Genomic DNA, 14,925 nt, shown 5'->3' on the forward strand with positions numbered 1-14,925 from the left:
AGTGCAGTGAATAATTAACTCAGACTATCTGTTAGCACCTGGGAATAGCAGATGCTGTAAGTTTTTTTTGCATCACTTTCATTTACTCTCCAACTCACATGCCTGAATGTGAAGTGCAGTGATTCATCACAAAACTATATGTTAGCACATTGGACTACGAGATGCTGTAAGCTTCTCTTGCATCACTTTAATTTACTGTCAAGATGACATGCTAGGATGTGAAATGCAGTGATTAATTAAAAAAACTATCTGTTAGCACCTGGGAATAGCAGATGCTGTAAGTTTTTGTTGCATCACTTTACTTTAATCTGCAACTGACAAGCTTGTATGTGAAGTGTACAGATTAAATAGAAATATTTTAGTACCAGGGAATAGCAGGTGCTGTAAGATTGTTTGCATCCCTTTAATTTATGTTCAAGCTATCATGTTCAAATTTGAAGTGCAGTGAATAATTAGTGCCTCCGTATACCAGCTCCGTATTGTAAGCTTTTATTGCATCATTTAATTACATTCAAGATAACATTCTAGAATGTCAAGTGCGGGGATTAATAAAAAAAATTGTCAGATTGGTCTTTGATCATATTTGCTATGATTAGGCAATTTGAGTAAGTGTTTAAGGCTTACGGCCACACCAGCTTGAGAACGCCCAATCTCATCTGACCTTGGAAGCTAAGCAAGTTTGGGCCTGAATAGTACTGAGGTGGGACCCTACCTAGGAATACCAGGTGCTGTAAGCTTTTCTTGCATCACTTTAATTTACTTTCAAGCTGACATGCTCAAATGTGAAGTGCAGTGATTAATAAAAAAAACTATCTGTTAGCACCTGGGAATAGCAGGTGCTGTAAGATTGTATTGCATCCCTTTAATTTATGTTCAAGCTATCATGTTCAAATTTGAAGTGCAGTGAATAATTAACTCAAACTATCTGTTAGCACCTGGGAATAGCAGATGCTGTAAGTTTTTTTTGCATCACTTTCATTTACTCTCCAACTCACATGCCTGAATGTGAAGTGCAGTGATTCATCAAAAAACTATATGTTAGCACATTGGACTACGAGATGCTGTAAGCTTCTCTTGCATCACTTTAATTTACTGTCAAGATGACATGCTAGGATGTGAAATGCAGTGATTAATTAAAAAAAACTATCTGTTAGCACCTGGGAATAGCAGATGCTGTAAGTTTTTGTTGCATCACTTTACTTTAATCTGCAACTGACAAGCTTGTATGTGAAGTGTACAGATTAAATAGAAATATTTTAGTACCAGGGAATAGCAGGTGCTGTAAGATTGTATTGCATCCCTTTAATTTATGTTCAAGCTATCATGTTCAAATTTGAAGTGCAGTGAATAATTAACTCAAACTATCTGTTAGCACCTGGGAATAGCAGATGCTGTAAGTTTTTTTTGCATCACTTTCATTTACTCTCCAACTCACATGCCTGAATGTGAAGTGCAGTGATTCATCAAAAAACTATATGTTAGCACATTGGACTACGAGATGCTGTAAGCTTCTCTTGCATCACTTTAATTTACTGTCAAGATGACATGCTAGGATGTGAAATGCAGTGATTAATTAAAAAAAACTATCTGTTAGCACCTGGGAATAGCAGATGCTGTAAGTTTTTGTTGCATCACTTTACTTTAATCTGCAACTGACAAGCTTGTATGTGAAGTGTACAGATTAAATAGAAATATTTTAGTACCAGGGAATAGCAGGTGCTGTAAGATTGTTTGCATCCCTTTAATTTATGTTCAATCTATCATGTTCAAATTTGAAGTGCAGTGAATAATTAGTGCCTCAGTATACCAGCTCCGTATTGTAAGCTTTTATTGCATCATTTAATTACATTCAAGATAACATTCTAGAATGTCAAGTGCAGGGATTAATAAAAAAAATTGTCAGATTGGTCTTTGATCATATTTGCTATGATTAGGCAATTTGAGTAAGTGTTTAAGGCTTACGGCCACACCAGCTTGAGAACGCCCAATCTCATCTGACCTTGGAAGCTAAGCAAGTTTGGGCCTGGATAGTACTGAGGTGGGACCCTACCTAGGAATACCAGGTGCTGTAAGCTTTTCTTGCATCACTTTAATTTACTTTCAAGCTGACATGCTCAAATGTGAAGTGCAGTGATTAATAAAAAAAACTATCTGTTAGCACCTGGGAATAGCAGATGCTGTAAGTTTTTTTTGCATCACTTTCATTTACTCTCCAACTCACATGCCTGAATGTGAAGTGCAGTGATTCCTCAAAAATCTATCTGTTAGCACCTTGGACTACGAGATGCTGTAAGCTTCTCTTGCATCACTTTAATTTACTTTCAAGATGACATGCTAGGATGTGAAGTGCAGTGATTAATTAAAAAAACTATCTGTTAGCACCTGGGAATAGCAGATGCTGTAAGTTTTTGTTGCATCACTTTACTTTAATCTGCAACTGACAAGCTTGTATGTGAAGTGTACAGATTAAATAGAAATATTTTAGTACCAGGGAATAGCAGGTGCTGTAAGATTGTTTGCATCCCTTTAATTTATGTTCAAGCTATCATGTTCAAATTTGAAGTGCAGTGAATAATTAGTGCCTCCGTATACCAGCTCCGTATTGTAAGCTTTTATTGCATCATTTAATTACATTCAAGATAACATTCTAGAATGTCAAGTGCAGGGATTAATAAAAAAAATTGTCAGATTGGTCTTTGATCATATTTGCTATGATTAGGCAATTTGAGTAAGTGTTTAAGGCTTACGGCCACACCAGCTTGAGAACGCCCAATCTCATCTGACCTTGGAAGCTAAGCAAGTTTGGGCCTGAATAGTACTGAGGTGGGACCCTACCTAGGAATACCAGGTGCTGTAAGCTTTTCTTGCATCACTTTAATTTACTTTCAAGCTGACATGCTCAAATGTGAAGTGCAGTGATTAATAAAAAAAACTATCTGTTAGCACCTGGGAATAGCAGATGCTGTAAGTTTTTTTTGCATCACTTTCATTTACTCTCCAACTCACATGCCTGAATGTGAAGTGCAGTGATTCCTCAAAAATCTATCTGTTAGCACCTTGGACTACGAGATGCTGTAAGCTTCTCTTGCATCACTTTAATTTACTTTCAAGATGACATGCTAGGATGTGAAGTGCAGTGATTAATTAAAAAAACTAACTGTTAGCACCTGGGAATAGCAGGTGCTGTAAGATTGTATTGCATCCCTTTAATTTATGTTCAAGCTATCATGTTCAAATTTGAAGTGCAGTGAATAATTAACTCAAACTATCTGTTAGCACCTGGGAATAGCAGATGCTGTAAGTTTTTTTTGCATCACTTTCATTTACTCTCCAACTCACATGCCTGAATGTGAAGTGCAGTGATTCATCAAAAAACTATATGTTAGCACATTGGACTACGAGATGCTGTAAGCTTCTCTTGCATCACTTTAATTTACTGTCAAGATGACATGCTAGGATGTGAAATGCAGTGATTAATTAAAAAAACTATCTGTTAGCACCTGGGAATAGCAGATGCTGTAAGTTTTTGTTGCATCACTTTACTTTAATCTGCAACTGACAAGCTTGTATGTGAAGTGTACAGATTAAATAGAAATATTTTAGTACCAGGGAATAGCAGGTGCTGTAAGATTGTATTGCATCCCTTTAATTTATGTTCAAGCTATCATGTTCAAATTTGAAGTGCAATGAATAATTAACTCAAACTATCTGTTAGCACCTGGGAATAGCAGATGCTGTAAGTTTTTTTTGCATCACTTTCATTTACTCTCCAACTCACATGCCTGAATGTGAAGTGCAGTGATTCATCAAAAAACTATATGTTAGCACATTGGACTACGAGATGCTGTAAGCTTCTCTTGCATCACTTTAATTTACTGTCAAGATGACATGCTAGGATGTGAAATGCAGTGATTAATTAAAAAAACTATCTGTTAGCACCTGGGAATAGCAGATGCTGTAAGTTTTTGTTGCATCACTTTACTTTAATCTGCAACTGACAAGCTTGTATGTGAAGTGTACAGATTAAATAGAAATATTTTAGTACCAGGAAATAGCAGGTGCTGTAAGATTGTTGCATCCCTTTAATTTATGTTCAAGCTATCATGTTCAAATTTGAAGTGCAGTGAATAATTAGTGCCTCCGTATACCAGCTCCGTATTGTAAGCTTTTATTGCATCATTTAATTACATTCAAGATAACATTCTAGAATGTCAATTGCAGGGATTAATAAAAAAAATTGTCAGATTGGTCTTTGATCATATTTGCTATGATTAGGCAATTTGAGTAAGTGTTTAAGGCTTACGGCCACACCAGCTTGAGAACGCCCAATCTCATCTGACCTTGGAAGCTAAGCAAGTTTGGGCCTGAATAGTACTGAGGTGGGACCCGACCTAGGAATACCAGGTGCTGTAAGCTTTTCTTGCATCACTTTAATTTACTTTCAAGCTGACATGCTCAAATGTGAAGTGCAGTGATTAATAAAAAAAACTATCTGTTAGCACCTGGGAATAGCAGATGCTGTAAGTTTTTTTTGCATCACTTTCATTTACTCTCCAACTCACATGCCTGAATGTGAAGTGCAGTGATTCCTCAAAAATCTATCTGTTAGCACCTTGGACTACGAGATGCTGTAAGCTTCTCTTGCATCACTTTAATTTACTTTCAAGATGACATGCTAGGATGTGAAGTGCAGTGATTAATTAAAAAAACTATCTGTTAGCACCTGGGAATAGCAAATGCTGTAAGTTTTTGTTGCATCACTTTACTTTAATCTGCAACTGACAAGCTTGTATGTGAAGTGTACAGATTAAATAGAAATATTTTAGTACCAGGGAATAGCAGGTGCTGTAAGATTGTATTGCATCCCTTTAATTTATGTTCAAGCTATCATGTTCAAATTTGAAGTGCAGTGAATAATTAACTCAAACTATCTGTTAGCACCTGGGAATAGCAGATGCTGTAAGTTTTTTTTGCATCACTTTCATTTACTCTCCAACCTACATGCCTGAATGTGAAGTGCAGTGATTCATCAAAAAACTATATGTTTGCACATTGGACTACGAGATGCTGTAAGCTTCTCTTGCATCACTTTAATTTACTGTCAAGATGACATGCTAGGATGTGAAATGCAGTGATTAATTAAAAAAACTATCTGTTAGCACCTGGGAATAGCAGATGCTGTAAGTTTTTGTTGCATCACTTTACTTTAATCTGCAACTGACAAGCTTGTATGTGAAGTGTACAGATTAAATAGAAATATTTTAGTACCAGGAAATAGCAGGTGCTGTAAGATTGTTTGCATCCCTTTAATTTATGTTCAAGCTATCATGTTCAAATTTGAAGTGCAGTGAATAATTAGTGCCTCCGTATACCAGCTCCGTATTGTAAGCTTTTATTGCATCATTTAATTACATTCAAGATAACATTCTAGAATGTCAATTGCAGGGATTAATAAAAAAAATTGTCAGATTGGTCTTTGATCATATTTGCTATGATTAGGCAATTTGAGTAAGTGTTTAAGGCTTACGGCCACACCAGCTTGAGAACGCCCAATCTCATCTGACCTTGGAAGCTAAGCAAGTTTGGGCCTGAATAGTACTGAGGTGGGACCCGACCTAGGAATACCAGGTGCTGTAAGCTTTTCTTGCATCACTTTAATTTACTTTCAAGCTGACATGCTCAAATGTGAAGTGCAGTGATTAATAAAAAAAACTATCTGTTAGCACCTGGGAATAGCAGATGCTGTAAGTTTTTTTTGCATCACTTTCATTTACTCTCCAACTCACATGCCTGAATGTGAAGTGCAGTGATTCCTCAAAAATCTATCTGTTAGCACCTTGGACTACGAGATGCTGTAAGCTTCTCTTGCATCACTTTAATTTACTTTCAAGATGACATGCTAGGATGTGAAGTGCAGTGATTAATTAAAAAAACTATCTGTTAGCACCTGGGAATAGCAAATGCTGTAAGTTTTTGTTGCATCACTTTACTTTAATCTGCAACTGACAAGCTTGTATGTGAAGTGTACAGATTAAATAGAAATATTTTAGTACCAGGGAACAGCAGGTGCTGTAAGATTGTATTGCATCCCTTTAATTTATGTTCAAGCTATCATGTTCAAATTTGAAGTGCAGTGAATAATTAACTCAAACTATCTGTTAGCACCTGGGAATAGCAGATGCTGTAAGTTTTTTTTGCATCACTTTCATTTACTCTCCAACCTACATGCCTGAATGTGAAGTGCAGTGATTCATCAAAAAACTATATGTTTGCACATTGGACTACGAGATGCTGTAAGCTTCTCTTGCATCACTTTACTTTACTGTCAAGATGACATGCTAGGATGTGAAATGCAGTGATTAATTAAAAAAACTATCTGTTAGCACCTGGGAATAGCAGATGCTGTAAGTTTTTGTTGCATCACTTTACTTTAATCTGCAACTGACAAGCTTGTATGTGAAGTGTACAGATTAAATAGAAATATTTTAGTACCAGGGAATAGCAGGTGCTGTAAGATTGTTTGCATCCCTTTAATTTATGTTCAAGCTATCATGTTCAAATTTGAAGTGCAGTGAATAATTAGTGCCTCAGTATACCAGCTCCGTATTGTAAGCTTTTATTGCATCATTTAATTACAATCAAGATAACATTCTAGAATGTCAAGTGCAGGGATTAATAAAAAAAATTGTCAGATTGGTCTTTGATCATATTTGCTATGATTAGGCAATTTGAGTAAGTGTTTAAGGCTTACGGCCACACCAGCTTGAGAACGCCCAATCTCATCTGACCTTGGAAGCTAAGCAAGTTTGGGCCTGAATAGTACTGAGGTGGGACCCTACCTAGGAATACCAGGTGCTGTAAGCTTTTCTTGCATCACTTTAATTTACTTTCAAGCTGACATGCTCAAATGTGAAGTGCAGTGATTAATAAAAAAAACTATCTGTTAGCACCTGGGAATAGCAGATGCTGTAAGTTTTTTTTGCATCACTTTCATTTACTCTCCAACTCACGTGCCTGAATATGAAGTGCAGTGATTCATCAAAAAACTGTTTGTTAGTTCCTCCGTATACCAGATGTTGTAAGCTTTTATTGCATCATTTAATTTACATTCAAGATAACATTCTAGAACGTCAAGTGCAGGGATTAATAAAAAAAATTGTCAGATTGGTCTTTGATCATATTTGCTATGATTAGGCAATTTGAGTAAGTGTTTAAGGCTTACGGCCACACCAGCTTGAGAACGCCCAATCTCATCTGACCTTGGAAGCTAAGCAAGTTTGGGCCTGGATAGTACTGAGGTGGGACCCTACCTAGGAATACCAGGTGCTGTAAGCTTTTCTTGCATCACTTTAATTTACTTTCAAGCTGACATGCTCAAATGTGAAGTGCAGTGATTAATATAAAAAACTATCTGTTAGCACCTGGGAATAGCAGATGCTGTAAGTTTTTTTTGCATCACTTTCATTTACTCTCCAACTCACATGCCTGAATGTGAAGTGCAGTGATTCATCAAAAAACTGTCTGTTAGTGCCTCCGTATACCAGATGTTGTAAGCTTTTATTGCATCATTTAATTTACATTCAAGATAACATTCTAGAATGTCAAGTGCAGGGATTAATAAAAAAAATTGTCAGATTGGTCTTTGATCATATTTGCTATGATTAGGCAATTTGAGTAAGTGTTTAAGGCTTACGGCCACACCAGTTTGAGCACGCTGAATCTCATCTGACCTTGGAAGCTAAGCAAGTTTGGGCCTGGATACTACTGAGGTGGGACCCTACCTAGGAATACCAGGTGCTGTAAGCTTTTCTTGCATCACTTTAATTTACTTTCAAGCTGACATGCTCAAATGTGAAGTGCAGTGATTAATAAAAAAAACTATCTGTTAGCACCTGGGAATAGCAGATGCTGTAAGTTTTTTTTGCATCACTTTCATTTACTCTCCAACTCACGTGCCTGAATATGAAGTGCAGTGATTCATCAAAAAACTGTCTGTTAGTTCCTCCGTATACCAGATGTTGTAAGCTTTTATTGCATCATTTAATTTACATTCAAGATAACATTCTAGAATGTCAATTGCAGGGATTAATAAAAAAAATTGTCAGATTGGTCTTTGATCATATTTGCTATGATTAGGCAATTTGAGTAAGTGTTTAAGGCTTACGGCCACACCAGTTTGAGAATGCCCAATCTCATCTGACCTTGGAAGCTAAGCAAGTTTGGGCCTGGATAGTACTGAGGTGGGATCCTACCTAGGAATACCAGGTGCTGTAAACTTTTCTTGCATCACATTAATTTACTTTCAAGCTGACATGCTCAAATGTGAAGTGCAGTGATTAATAAAAAAAACCATCTGTTAGCACCTGGGAATAGCAGATGCTGTAAGTTTTTTTTGCATCACTTTCATTTACTCTCCAACTCACATGCCTGAATGTGAAGTGCAGTGATTCATCAAAAAACTGTCTGTTAGTGCCTCCGTATACCAGATGTTGTAAGCTTTTATTGCATCATTTAATTTACATTCAAGATAACATTCTAGAATGTCAAGTGCAGGGATTAATAAAAAAAAATTGTCAGATTGGTCTTTGATCATATTTGCTAGGATTAGGCAATTTGAGTAAGTGTTTAAGGCTTACGGCCACACCAGCTTGAGAACGCCCAATCTCATCTTACCTTGAAAGCTAAGCAAGTTTGGGCCTGGATAGTACTGAGGTGGGACCCTACCTAGGAATACCAGGTGCTGTAAGCTTTTCTTGCATCACTTTAATTTACTTTCAAGCTGACATGCTCAAATGTGAAGTGCAGTGATTAATAAAAAAAACTATCTGTTAGCACCTGGGAATAGCAGATGCTGTAAGTTTTTTTTGCATCACTTTCATTTACTCTCCAACTCACATGCCTGAATGTGAAGTGCAGTGATTCCTCAAAAATCTATCTGTTAGCACCTTGGACTACGAGATGCTGTAAGCTTCTCTTGCATCACTTTAATTTACTTTCAAGATGACATGCTAGGATGTGAAGTGCAGTGATTAATTAAAAAAACTATCTGTTAGCACGTGGGAATAGCAAATGCTGTAAGTTTTTGTTGCATCACTTTACTTTAATCTGCAACTGACAAGCTTGTATGTGAAGTGTACAGATTAAATAGAAATATTTTAGTACCAGGGAATAGCAGGTGCTGTAAGATTGTATTGCATCCCTTTAATTTATGTTCAAGCTATCATGTTCAAATTTGAAGTGCAGTGAATAATTAACTCAAACTATCTGTTAGCACCTGGGAATAGCAGATGCTGTAAGTTTTTTTTGCATCACTTTCATTTACTCTCCAACTCACATGCCTGAATGTGAAGTGCAGTGATTCATCAAAAAACTTTCTGTTAGTGCCTCCGTATACCAGATGTTGTAAGCTTTTATTGCATCATTTAATTTACATTCAAGATACCATTCTAGAATGTCAAGTGCAGGGATTAATAAAAAAAATTGTCAGATTGGTCTTTGATCATATTTGCTATGATTAGGCAATTTGAGTAAGTGTTTAAGGCTTACGGCCACACCAGCTTGAGAACGCCCAATCTCATCTTACCTTGAAAGCTAAGCAAGTTTGGGCCTGGATAGTACTGAGGTGGGACCCTACCTAGGAATACCAGGTGCTGTAAGCTTTTCTTGCATCACTTTAATTTACTTTCAAGCTGACATGCTCAAATGTGAAGTGCAGTGATTAATAAAAAAAACTATCTGTTAGCACCTGGGAATAGCAGATGATGTAAGTTTTTTTTGCATCACTTTCATTTACTCTCCAACTCACATGCCTGAATGTGAAGTGCAGTGATTCCTCAAAAATCTATCTGTTAGCACCTTGGACTACGAGATGCTGTAAGCTTCTCTTGCATCACTTTAATTTACTTTCAAGATGACATGCTAGGATGTGAAGTGCAGTGATTAATTAAAAAAACTATCTGTTAGCACGTGGGAATAGCAAATGCTGTAAGTTTTTGTTGCATCACTTTACTTTAATCTGCAACTGACAAGCTTGTATGTGAAGTGTACAGATTAAATAGAAATATTTTAGTACCAGGGAATAGCAGGTGCTGTAAGATTGTATTGCATCCCTTTAATTTATGTTCAAGCTATCATGTTCAAATTTGAAGTGCAGTGAATAATTAACTCAAACTATCTGTTAGCACCTGGGAATAGCAGATGCTGTAAGTTTTTTTTGCATCACTTTCATTTACTCTCCAACTCACATGCCTGAATGTGAAGTGCAGTGATTCATCAAAAAACTTTCTGTTAGTGCCTCCGTATACCAGATGTTGTAAGCTTTTATTGCATCATTTAATTTACATTCAAGATACCATTCTAGAATGTCAAGTGCAGGGATTAATAAAAAAAATTGTCAGATTGGTCTTTGATCATATTTGCTATGATTAGGCAATTTGAGTAAGTGTTGAAGTCTTACGGCCACACCAGCTTGAGAACGCCCAATCTCATCTGACCTTGGAAGCTAAGCAAGTTTGGGCCTGGATAGTACTGAGGTGGGACCCTACCTAGGAATACCAGGTGCTGTAAGCTTTTCTTGCATCACATTAATTTACTTTCAAGCTGACATGCTCAAATGTGAAGTGCAGTGATTAATAAAAAAAACCATCTGTTAGCACCTGGGAATAGCAGATGCTGTAAGTTTTTTTTGCATCACTTTCATTTACTCTCCAACTCACATGCCTGAATGTGAAGTGCAGTGATTCATCAAAAAACTGTCTGTTAGTGCCTCCGTATACCAGATGTTGTAAGCTTTTATTGCATCATTTAATTTACATTCAAGATAACATTCTAGAATGTCAAGTGCAGGGATTAATAAAAAAAATTGTCAGATTGGTCTTTGATCATATTTGCTAGGATTAGGCAATTTGAGTAAGTGTTTAAGGCTTATGGCCACACCATCTTGAGAACGCCCAATCTCATCTGACCTTGAAAGCTACGCAAGTTTGGGCCTGGATAGTACTGAGGTGGGACCCTACCTAGGAATACCAGGTGCTGTAAGCTTTTCTTGCATCACTTTAATTTACTTTCAAGCTGACATGCTCAAATGTGAAGTGCAGTGATTAATAAAAAAAACTATCTGTTAGCACCTGGGAATAGCAGATGCTGTAAGTTTTTTTTGCATCACTTTCATTTACTCTCCAACTCACATGCCTGAATGTGAAGTGCAGTGATTCCTCAAAAATCTATCTGTTAGCACCTTGGACTACGAGATGCTGTAAGCTTCTCTTGCATCACTTTAATTTACTTTCAAGATGACATGCTAGGATGTGAAGTGCAGTGATTAATTAAAAAAACTATCTGTTAGCACCTGGGAATAGCAGATGCTGTAAGTTTTTGTTGCATCACTTTACTTTAATCTGCAACTGACAAGCTTGTATGTGAAGTGTACAGATTAAATAGAAATATTTTAGTACCAGGGAATAGCAGGTGCTGTAAGATTGTTTGCATCCCTTTAATTTATGTTCAAGCTATCATGTTCAAATTTGAAGTGCAGTGAATAATTAGTGCCTCCGTATACCAGCTCCGTATTGTAAGCTTTTATTGCATCATTTAATTACATTCAAGATAACATTCTAGAATGTCAAGTGCAGGGATTAATAAAAAAAATTGTCAGATTGGTCTTTGATCATATTTGCTATGATTAGGCAATTTGAGTAAGTGTTTAAGGCTTACGGCCACACCAGCTTGAGAACGCCCAATCTCATCTGACCTTGGAAGCTAAGCAAGTTTGGGCCTGAATAGTACTGAGGTGGGACCCTACCTAGGAATACCAGGTGCTGTAAGCTTTTCTTGCATCACTTTAATTTACTTTCAAGCTGACATGCTCAAATGTGAAGTGCAGTGATTAATAAAAAAAACTATCTGTTAGCACCTGGGAATAGCAGATGCTGTAAGTTTTTTTTGCATCACTTTCATTTACTCTCCAACTCACATGCCTGAATGTGAAGTGCAGTGATTCCTCAAAAATCTATCTGTTAGCACCTTGGACTACGAGATGCTGTAAGCTTCTCTTGCATCACTTTAATTTACTTTCAAGATGACATGCTAGGATGTGAAGTGCAGTGATTAATTAAAAAAACTATCTGTTAGCACCTGGGAATAGCAGATGCTGTAAGTTTTTGTTGCATCACTTTACTTTAATCTGCAACTGACAAGCTTGTATGTGAAGTGTACAGATTAAATAGAAATATTTTAGTACCAGGGAATAGCAGGTGCTGTAAGATTGTTTGCATCCCTTTAATTTATGTTCAAGCTATCATGTTCAAATTTGAAGTGCAGTGAATAATTAGTGCCTCCGTATACCAGCTCCGTATTGTAAGCTTTTATTGCATCATTTAATTACATTCAAGATAACATTCTAGAATGTCAAGTGCAGGGATTAATAAAAAAAATTGTCAGATTGGTCTTTGATCATATTTGCTATGATTAGGCAATTTGAGTAAGTGTTTAAGGCTTACGGCCACACCAGCTTGAGAACGCCCAATCTCATCTGACCTTGGAAGCTAAGCAAGTTTGGGCCTGAATAGTACTGAGGTGGGACCCTACCTAGGAATACCAGGTGCTGTAAGCTTTTCTTGCATCACTTTAATTTACTTTCAAGCTGACATGCTCAAATGTGAAGTGCAGTGATTAATAAAAAAAACTATCTGTTAGCACCTGGGAATAGCAGATGCTGTAAGTTTTTTTTGCATCACTTTCATTTACTCTCCAACTCACATGCCTGAATGTGAAGTGCAGTGATTCCTCAAAAATCTATCTGTTAGCACCTTGGACTACGAGATGCTGTAAGCTTCTCTTGCATCACTTTAATTTACTTTCAAGATGACATGCTAGGATGTGAAGTGCAGTGATTAATTAAAAAAACTATCTGTTAGCACCTGGGAATAGCAGATGCTGTAAGTTTTTGTTGCATCACTTTACTTTAATCTGCAACTGACAAGCTTGTATGTGAAGTGTACAGATTAAATAGAAATATTTTAGTACCAGGGAATAGCAGGTGCTGTAAGATTGTATTGCATCCCTTTAATTTATGTTCAAGCTATCATGTTCAAATTTGAAGTGCAGTGAATAATTAACTCAAACTATCTGTTAGCACCTGGGAATAGCAGATGCTGTAAGTTTTTTTTGCATCACTTTCATTTACTCTCCAACTCACATGCCTGAATGTGAAGTGCAGTGATTCATCAAAAAACTTTCTGTTAGTGCCTCCGTATACCAGATGTTGTAAGCTTTTATTGCATCATTTAATTTACATTCAAGATACCATTCTAGAATGTCAAGTGCAGGGATTAATAAAAAAAATTGTCAGATTGGTCTTTGATCATATTTGCTATGATTAGGCAATTTGAGTAAGTGTTGAAGTCTTACGGCCACACCAGCTTGAGAACGCCCAATCTCATCTGACCTTGGAAGCTAAGCAAGTTTGGGCCTGGATAGTACTGAGGTGGGACCCTACCTAGGAATACCAGGTGCTGTAAGCTTTTCTTGCATCACATTAATTTACTTTCAAGCTGACATGCTCAAATGTGAAGTGCAGTGATTAATAAAAAAAACCATCTGTTAGCACCTGGGAATAGCAGATGCTGTAAGTTTTTTTTGCATCACTTTCATTTACTCTCCAACTCACATGCCTGAATGTGAAGTGCAGTGATTCATCAAAAAACTGTCTGTTAGTGCCTCCGTATACCAGATGTTGTAAGCTTTTATTGCATCATTTAATTTACATTCAAGATAACATTCTAGAATGTCAAGTGCAGGGATTAATAAAAAAAATTGTCAGATTGGTCTTTGATCATATTTGCTAGGATTAGGCAATTTGAGTAAGTGTTTAAGGCTTACGGCCACACCATCTTGAGAACGCCCAATCTCATCTGACCTTGAAAGCTACGCAAGTTTGGGCCTGGATAGTACTGAGGTGGGACCCTACCTAGGAATACCAGGTGCTGTAAGCTTTTCTTGCATCACTTTAATTTACTTTCAAGCTGACATGCTCAAATGTGAAGTGCAGTGATTAATAAAAAAAACTATCTGTTAGCACCTGGGAATAGCAGATGCTGTAAGTTTTTTTTGCATCACTTTCATTTACTCTCCAACTCACATGCCTGAATGTGAAGTGCAGTGATTCCTCAAAAATCTATCTGTTAGCACCTTGGACTACGAGATGCTGTAAGCTTCTCTTGCATCACTTTAATTTACTTTCAAGATGACATGCTAGGATGTGAAGTGCAGTGATTAATTAAAAAAACTATCTGTTAGCACGTGGGAATAGCAAATGCTGTAAGTTTTTGTTGCATCACTTTACTTTAATCTGCAACTGACAAGCTTGTATGTGAAGTGTACAGATTAAATAGAAATATTTTAGTACCAGGGAATAGCAGGTGCTGTAAGATTGTATTGCATCCCTTTAATTTATGTTCAAGCTATCATGTTCAAATTTGAAGTGCAGTGAATAATTAACTCAAACTATCTGTTAGCACCTGGGAATAGCAGATGCTGTAAGTTTTTTTTGCATCACTTTCATTTACTCTCCAACTCACATGCCTGAATGTGAAGTGCAGTGATTCATCAAAAAACTGTCTGTTAGTGCCTCCGTATACCAGATGTTGTAAGCTTTTATTGCATCATTTAATTTACATTCAAGATAACATTCTAGAATGTCAAGTGCAGGGATTAATAAAAAAAAATTGTCAGATTGGTCTTTGATCATATTTGCTAGGATTAGGCAATTTGAGTAAGTGTTTAAGGCTTACGGCCACACCAGCTTGAGAACGCCCAATCTCATCTTACCTTGAAAGCTAAGCAAATTTGGGCCTGGATAGTACTGAGGTGGGACCCTACCTAGGAATACCAGGTGCTGTAAGCTTTTCTTGCATCACTTTAATTTAC

At 36.8% G+C, this 14,925-nt stretch overlaps 2 non-coding genes and 16 pseudogenes across 2 annotated transcripts; all 18 read left to right on the forward strand.

Annotated features, from left to right (window-relative positions):
- The first annotated feature begins 618 nt into the window (after nt 1–618).
- Nucleotides 619–737, forward strand: LOC145646327 (5S ribosomal RNA; annotated as a pseudogene).
- A 1,219-nt stretch (nt 738–1,956) lies between these two features.
- On the forward strand, nt 1,957–2,075 carry LOC145648252 (5S ribosomal RNA). The gene has a single exon (XR_014116442.1). It is a non-coding gene; the product is annotated as a 5S ribosomal RNA (ribosomal RNA).
- A 666-nt stretch (nt 2,076–2,741) lies between these two features.
- On the forward strand, nt 2,742–2,860 carry LOC145646328 (5S ribosomal RNA; annotated as a pseudogene).
- A 1,437-nt stretch (nt 2,861–4,297) lies between these two features.
- Nucleotides 4,298–4,416, forward strand: LOC145648154 (5S ribosomal RNA; annotated as a pseudogene).
- Nucleotides 4,417–5,521: 1,105 nt separating this feature from the next.
- LOC145648155 (5S ribosomal RNA) lies at nt 5,522–5,640 on the forward strand (annotated as a pseudogene).
- A 1,105-nt stretch (nt 5,641–6,745) lies between these two features.
- Nucleotides 6,746–6,864, forward strand: LOC145646329 (5S ribosomal RNA; annotated as a pseudogene).
- A 352-nt stretch (nt 6,865–7,216) lies between these two features.
- On the forward strand, nt 7,217–7,335 carry LOC145648263 (5S ribosomal RNA). The gene has a single exon (XR_014116443.1). It is a non-coding gene; the product is annotated as a 5S ribosomal RNA (ribosomal RNA).
- Nucleotides 7,336–7,687: 352 nt separating this feature from the next.
- LOC145644362 (5S ribosomal RNA) lies at nt 7,688–7,806 on the forward strand (annotated as a pseudogene).
- A 352-nt stretch (nt 7,807–8,158) lies between these two features.
- LOC145649683 (5S ribosomal RNA) lies at nt 8,159–8,277 on the forward strand (annotated as a pseudogene).
- A 353-nt stretch (nt 8,278–8,630) lies between these two features.
- Nucleotides 8,631–8,749, forward strand: LOC145650710 (5S ribosomal RNA; annotated as a pseudogene).
- A 791-nt stretch (nt 8,750–9,540) lies between these two features.
- Nucleotides 9,541–9,659, forward strand: LOC145650711 (5S ribosomal RNA; annotated as a pseudogene).
- A 791-nt stretch (nt 9,660–10,450) lies between these two features.
- LOC145647651 (5S ribosomal RNA) lies at nt 10,451–10,569 on the forward strand (annotated as a pseudogene).
- A 352-nt stretch (nt 10,570–10,921) lies between these two features.
- Nucleotides 10,922–11,040, forward strand: LOC145650901 (5S ribosomal RNA; annotated as a pseudogene).
- A 666-nt stretch (nt 11,041–11,706) lies between these two features.
- Nucleotides 11,707–11,825, forward strand: LOC145646330 (5S ribosomal RNA; annotated as a pseudogene).
- A 666-nt stretch (nt 11,826–12,491) lies between these two features.
- On the forward strand, nt 12,492–12,610 carry LOC145646331 (5S ribosomal RNA; annotated as a pseudogene).
- Nucleotides 12,611–13,401: 791 nt separating this feature from the next.
- On the forward strand, nt 13,402–13,520 carry LOC145647652 (5S ribosomal RNA; annotated as a pseudogene).
- Nucleotides 13,521–13,872: 352 nt separating this feature from the next.
- LOC145650551 (5S ribosomal RNA) lies at nt 13,873–13,991 on the forward strand (annotated as a pseudogene).
- A 792-nt stretch (nt 13,992–14,783) lies between these two features.
- On the forward strand, nt 14,784–14,902 carry LOC145644326 (5S ribosomal RNA; annotated as a pseudogene).
- Nucleotides 14,903–14,925: the final 23 nt, after the last annotated feature.

This window comes from Electrophorus electricus, chromosome 13 (genome assembly GCF_041902795.1).
Source record: "Electrophorus electricus isolate QZ-2024a chromosome 13, ASM4190279v1, whole genome shotgun sequence".
Classification (NCBI taxonomy): Eukaryota; Metazoa; Chordata; class Actinopteri; order Gymnotiformes; family Gymnotidae; genus Electrophorus; species Electrophorus electricus.